This window comes from Armigeres subalbatus, chromosome 1 (genome assembly GCF_024139115.2).
Source record: "Armigeres subalbatus isolate Guangzhou_Male chromosome 1, GZ_Asu_2, whole genome shotgun sequence".
In the NCBI taxonomy this organism is placed as follows: Eukaryota; Metazoa; Arthropoda; class Insecta; order Diptera; family Culicidae; genus Armigeres; species Armigeres subalbatus.
The window spans coordinates 267,962,689-267,970,211 of record NC_085139.1 but is presented as its reverse complement, the minus strand read 5'-3'; the positions used below and the strand labels follow the sequence as shown (position 1 = coordinate 267,970,211).

Genomic DNA, 7,523 nt, shown 5'->3' with positions numbered 1-7,523 from the left:
CATTGAAGTACGAGGAACCAATCCCACAACACCCAGCTCCAGTAGGAAGTTTTTTGGTGGACTCTGGATTCCGGAAGTGCAAGGAAATTTCAAAAATTGGAAAGTTCCGATTCAAATAGCAACTGGATGATATAAAATCGAAAATAAATTTGGCGGCAAGAAACCTCACACCTTACACCCCAAAAGTTCAAAACCAAACCATCTGCTTCGTTCCCAAAATTCCTTTGGATTTCTCTGACGAGGAACTGATAAACGAAATTGCCGCGCAGTTCGCGGTGCACAAAGTCGAACGGATGCTGAGGAAAGACGAACAAGGACAGCTGAAACCTTCCCGAAACATAAAAGTTACCGTTCAAGGTACTGAGATACCAAGATCGGTGAACATTTTTGGCGGAAATGTACATTTTCCCAGTAAAACAGTGTTCGACATGCTGTAAATTCGGACAACTCAAAAAAAAGATGTGCCGGTAAACCAAAATGAAGGATCTGTGGGCAGGAGCACCATCCCGACGGTGAATGCGAGACCCCCCCCTCCCCTTCTGCGTCAACTGTAAACAAGAACACGCATCAAATAGCAATACATTTCCAGATACGGAAAGAAGAAAAAATATCGTGAAGGAAATGCAAACTAACCAGGTGCCGTATGGTGAAGCTGAAAAGTTGTACCCAAAGACGCAAAACCGTTTCGAAGGATTGATAGACAAATCAGACTTCCCCGAAGTATGCGCTCTTACTCCAACACAACACATACTCTTTGGCACGCGCCCAAAAAGATTAATGAGGGGAGGAGGTACAAATGGGCCGAGAAACGACACACCGGAGCAATTCACCCAATGTACTCAGTTGAATCCCAGGGAAAGCTACAGTGCTGTTGTGAGGGGAAATCCTCATAGGGTCACAGAAATCGAGAAGTTCCTGGCACGATTGAGGCAAGATGTCCTACGTCTGTGTCAACCTCAACTAGGACTGGAAGCAATAATTGAAATACAGAGGAAGTTGAGCCATAGGATCCAACAACCTTGAACAGAAATCGAGACGGATGAGCTGCTGATCGAGGTCAGCATGGAGCTACAAAGAGTAATCCAAGAGGGAACACAAGACACGAAACAACAGAATAATTCACTCAACCGAACCAATGGACCGTACAACTTTCAAAATCATCCAACCCAACATTCAAAGCATACGAGCAACCGAGAAAAAAGAAGAACTCTATACATGCATGACCTCTAACAACACTAAAGCAGCTTTGCTACAAGAAATTTGGCTAAAGGACAAAGAGCCCTTCTACTTCAAACATTATCAACTTATCTCCCGCAGACGTCTGGAAGGATACGGCGGTGTTGGAATACTAATTAGCGAGGACATCGGATTCGAAATTCTTTCCTTCCCAGACTTCAGATCACTCGAAGCAGTTGGTGTAAAAATAACGAGAGGTTTCGACCCCGTCTTTCTCATATCGGTCTACCTACCACCCACAAAAGGACCATCGAACAAATACAAGACAGAACTTGAAACCTTTTTAGAATTGGTTAACAAACCAAATGGCGAGGTGATTATAGGGGCAGACTTCAACGCGCATCATTCTTCATGGAGCCCAGAATTCCCAGCATGCAGCCGCGGTGAACTTCTGCGTAGCTTGATTGACCAATCGAGTCTGGTCCTACTCAACGACGGAACACCAACTATGATCAACGCACCAGGTGGTAGAGATTCAGCAATCGACCTCACACTCACAACTACGGGTCTGGTGAGAAAAACAAACTGGACAGTACAAGAAGAGGAATTTGGTAGCACACATATGACCATCCGCCTAGAAATTAGTCATGAAATCCCAAAAAAACGAAAAAACCTTCACCAAAATCAATAAAAATAAATTGATCGAGGAATTAAACAGCATCAGTCCACAGGTCTTGTATAGCCCTGAAGAAATGGTTAAAACGATCGAAGCGGCAAAGCCTCTTCTTACACATTCAAGAACAAAAAAAAATCAACTTTCTCAAACAATGGTGGACGAGAATTGTCGGAGAATTGTATGCTGCAAAGAGAGATGCACTCCGAAACTACAACCGGAACAAAACGAAATCCAGCTTAATCTTTCTAAAGCATGAACGAGCTCTTTTCAAGAAAGAAGTAAGGAAGACGAAACGAACGTATGTGAGAGGACTAACTGAGAAAATCGACGAATCCACACCTGCCAGGCAGCTATGGAACCTGGTCAAAGGAGTGGACACTGCACTGACAGGACAAGAGTGGAGATTGATAGGATCATAAGGACAAAATTATCGGAGGACCAACCAAAGAAGAATCGTGGAATTACGGCACTGTGGCAAGCGCTTTTCCGAGAGAAAATGCAGTCAACATACCAACAACACAACAAAGTCTATACCGATGCCTCCAAAACAGCCACAGGTACTGCATTTGCAGTTTTCGACGAAACCGACAGAACAGTAATTAGTGAAGGTATTAACAAGAATTTCACCATCACGAATGCCGAGCTACTAGGGATTCTTAAAGCAGTGGAGTTGATAAAGGAAAAAGGCTACAAAAAGGCAGTGATCCTCACGGACTCTAGAAATACATGTGACATGCTACTCAACCAGCAAACATAGGAAGAAAACTACATCGTAGCAGAAATCTACAAAGAATTCTATGGTACCCGGGGCAACGCAATCCGAATCCAGAATGCGTAGCCAAATCAAGAGAACCCCAAACCTATTTCAACGGAATAACGATGAACGATGCCCTGGTAGTAAGCAAATATGAAGTATGGGAAGAATGGGACTAAGAAGTACAAGACACTTTCGGAAGAGAAAGGAAACTGGCACTATCCAATTCTCGAACAACCCATATGGAACAAAAACCTTGCACTAAACCCAGAACAACTAAAAACACTAAACAGAATTAGAACCGGCCACTGCCTAACTAAAGACAAAAGATTTAAGTGGGGGTGGGAGATTGATGATCAGTGCGAATGGTTCGACACCACGGAAGACCTACAACACATTCTGTACGTGTGCCCAAAGTACAGCCATAGCAGAGTAGACTACCCAGCGTTAGAATACATGAAGCCCCTCCAAAATATTCTACGGGAAAAAATTAAGAAGATCTGTTTCTAAATTCCAACAAGATACACATCTGAACAGAAAGTGAGAACTATTGAACACCCTGCAACAAACCCACCACAAAAATACAAAAAGAACAGAAGAAAAACCTACACTGAGATCAAATCTTCATTATTTTTTATGTGCGGTAATCATATAGAAACGATTCGGCTGGCTTTAGCTCCATCTTATGGGCAGCATTTGAATTTGATTAGTGAACATTGATACTTAAGAACTAAATTCATACAATATAATGGTGGTTTATTTATACTTTATTTGATCTGGCAATGAATTTTATGTGCAGTGACAAATAGCTGATAAATTATTACCGGCACATAAAATATAAATGCGCACAATGGAAAGCTATTTTTCCAAATATCAAAATGGCTGCCTGGAGACGGCTCGGAAAAAACGGCTAATCCGAGGACGAAGCGAGGTAAGCTAAATAATTTCATTATTAATAATTGATAATACCTGATCAAGCCCTTTTTACTTCATTTTCAGCATCGAACACAAATTACAAAATGTTGGATGAAATTCAGGGCCGCCTTAACGAAAAACGATCAAACGCCATTCAAACGGCGAACCAGGTTGCGAACATTTTCAACGCTTCGCATGCGCATCCGATACGGCACTTCGGTTTCTAATTTTACTCCTTCGTTCGGCGGAATTATGTTTTCGGGAACCATTCTTCATCCATCCTGCTTATCTGAGAATCCTCTTCCAGTTCTTACGCAACCAGTTTAGACGCCTAACGCCCTCACAACAACAGCATCCATACAGCTTCACCATGAAGTGCTTCAAACAGAATTTCCGCATCAGAATATTTCTCGGATCGAAAAACCGTACCGTAGTGACAGCCGTGAATTTAGCAATTTAGATGAAGATAAGATACAGTGGCCAACATGTGCAAAATATTATTTTGTTACACGATAGTTTTGGTGATCGATCGATCGATACAGTCGATGCTGCAATTAGTGCTGGCATCAAACCCAGGGCGTTGTTCCGCATTCTACAATTTTTTGTTTAAACTTAATTTCAATTCACTAATAAATTCAATATGAGTAATAGCAAGCTTCTCTGTTTTTTATTTACGGTTAAACAAGAAAATCAATTAGCAGAATCCATCTACATAATAAAATAAAAGCATTTGATTTTTATCTGCAACCGCACATAAAATATATTGGAAGGATCATATATGTTGTATAAATATTGCACATAAAATTAAATGTACAAATAATTTCTAACTTTAGGTGCAGAGAAAGCAAAAAAAATTAGTCTTCGTCATAACATTACACGACGCAACACCTATTCGTTTTCTTCGCGCCGCATGCGTACCACGACAATAGTCGCGCAGCCAAAAGTTATGACGATTTTCGTCGTCACTTCTTCACACAATTGATTGCACGTCATTATAGACGGACTGGTTAAAAACATAAAAGCGTCTCAAATAAACAAATAGTAGGATATTTGGTAACATAAATGTATCGATAACATTCAAAACGCCTTCATACGTTGCTTCAAATTCATTATTACAAAGAATTAGTAAAAATCTTCGCATGGCAGCTGCCGCTTGAAGAATAACGGTATGAAGTCTTCGTTCTTCGATGTCGTCAGGACGATTTGGTTACACGACGAAAGCTAACGTCGTGCGCGTCATTGACGATGTGTAGAGTAGCAATGAAGACAATGTAACTCGTCGCTACTGTGGCATTTCGTGCTATGACGATGACGATTGTCAGCCCTGGCTATGAAACGTCTTTGGTTACGGTGGGACGTAATGCCCAGGCACTTTTTGAAATCCATTTTTTCACGACTTTAGCTTTATTACGTGTTCTCAGTAATATTTTTATATGACTACTAACAGACAATACATTTGCGATTTTTTGGGCAAACACAAAGTTTGCGAGTTTAGTGCTTGTTTTCTATTGTTGCGGACAGGAGAACGAGCGCGCGATCTGCCGAAATATTGTGTTCTGCATGGCGCGGCCGGTAATAAAGGTAATCGGTACAGTGCGTGTTTTTTCGGAGTAGCCATCGAGCAAGCGTTGTGCAGTGCTTGGTTAAGTCGTCGCGAAGTACTTAAGATATCGAATCAGTCTTCGGGAAAATACGTAAGACACGCGCTGCTTTTCCGTTTGTGTGCCATCATGAATAGGGCGTCGTTCAAAAGAAATAATTAGTCGCTTACCAAGGCGATTTCCAATGTATTTCCTTCCCAACTAACATACAATTCCTTTCCAGTGCGCTCATGGAGATGCAGAGCGAGGAATCCTATCTTGTAGCAATGAGTGTCGAACTAATTTTCCTCCCCTTATCCTAGTTGACTGTGAGGACGTGGCCGGTGTGTGGCCCAATTCCGCCAAACGACCTAACCGTTGGGATGATTGCTGAAGTGCTGTCTTATCGAGCGTGCAATTCCGTTCGTTGCCCGACGAGGAAAAGAGGCAAAGTCATGACCTGCTATTCACTTGTAAATGTTGTCAACCGAACCGTTATACTAATGATATTTGTATTTCTGTCATCAATGCAAGCTGGAAGTGGATTACCCATTTTTTAATATATCTCACCCTCACATTCCCCTTCTCCTCTCACAAAAAAAAAGTACAAGTCCCTGGGGATTTTCATAAACAACTATTTTCATCTATTTTTTTTTATTACAGCCAAGTATAATTTTACAATCCAATATCCGTATTCAATTCCCATTTTCAAATACATCCTAATTCAAATTTGAATCGTTGCGTTCTGCTGGTCCAACGCATTAACGTTTCTTTTACAAGAACTTTTCTTCACAACTTTTACTCTTTCAGAGCGTTATTAACATCCCAGGTCGAAACCGATGAGCAAATCATTCAATCAGACGCCTTTCAGAGCGTCTTCGACATCACAAGTTTTAAAAATTTAATAATTTAAAATTTAAAAATTTAAAATTTTAAAATTTAAAAAATCTAAAATTTAAAATTTAAAATTTAAAATTTAAAAATTTAAAAATTTAAAATAATTAATTAAAAATTTAAAAATTTAAAAATAAAAATTTAGAAATAAAAATTTAAAATTTAAAAATTTAAAATTTAAAAAATTAAAATTAAAAATTTAAAAATTTAAGAATTAAAAATTTAAAAATTTAAAATTTAAAAATTTAAAAATTTAAAAACTTGAAAATTTAAAAATCTATAAGTTTAAAAATTTGAATGATTTAAAAATTTAAAAATTTAAAAACTTAGAAATTTAAAAATATAAAAATTTAAAAATATAAAAATTGAAAAATTTAAAAATTTAAAATTTAAAAATTTAAAATATAAGAATTTAAAATTTAAAATTTAAAATTTAAAAATTTAAAATTTAAAAATTTGAAAATTTGAAAATTTGAAAATTTAAAATTTAAAAATTTAAAATTTAAAATTTAAAATTTAAAAATTTAAAATTTAAAAATTTAAAATTTAAAATTTGAAAATTTAAAAATCTATAAGTTTAAAAATTTGAATGATTTAAAATTTAAAAATTTAAAACTTAGAAATTTAAAAATATAAAAATTTAAAATATAAAATTGAAAAATTTAAAATTTAAAAATTTAAAATTTAAAATATAAGAATTTAAAATTTAAAATTTAAAATTTAAAATTTAAAATTTAAAATTTGAAAATTTGAAAATTTGAAAATTTAAAATTTAAAATTTAAAATTTAAAATTTAAAAATTTAAAATTTAAAATTTTAAAATTTAAAAATTTAAAATTTAAAAATTTAAAATTTAAAATTTAAAATTTAAAAATTTAAAATTTAAAATTTAAAAATTTAAAATTTAAAATTTAAAATTTAAAATTTAAAAATTTAAAATTTAAAAATTTAAAAATTTAAAATTCAAGATTTAAAAATTTAGGTATTTAAAAATTTAAAATTTACAATTTAAAGATTAAAAATTTTCAAAAATTTAAAATTTAAAAATTTAAAAATTTAAAAATTTTAAAAATTTAAAAATTTAAAAATTTCAAAATTTAAAAATTTAAAAATTAAAAAAAGTTTAAAAATTTAAAGATTTAAAAATTTAAAAATTTAAAAATTTTGAAATATCGAAATTTCAAAATTTTAAAACTTCAAAATTTCAAAATTTCAAAATTCCAAAATTTCAAAATTCAAAAATTTAAATTTTAAAGTTTCAAATTTCAAATTTAAAAATTTAAAAGTTTGAAATTTAACAATTTAGATTTTTAAAAATTTAAAATTTAAAATTTAAAAATTTAAAATTTAAAAATTTAAAATTTAAAATTTAAAATTTAAAAATTTAAACATTTAAAAATTTGAAAATTTAAAGATTTAAAAATATAAACATTTAAAAATTTGAAAATTTGAAGATTTAAAAATTTAAAAAATTAAAAATTTAAAAATTTAAAAATTTAAAAATTTAAAAATTTAAAAATTTAAAAAT

The 7,523-nt window shown here is 33.8% G+C and overlaps 1 pseudogene; it reads left to right on the top strand.

The window, feature by feature from the left end:
* The first annotated feature begins 2,585 nt into the window (after positions 1–2,585).
* Positions 2,586–3,139, top strand: LOC134213804 (uncharacterized; annotated as a pseudogene).
* Positions 3,140–7,523: the final 4,384 nt, after the last annotated feature.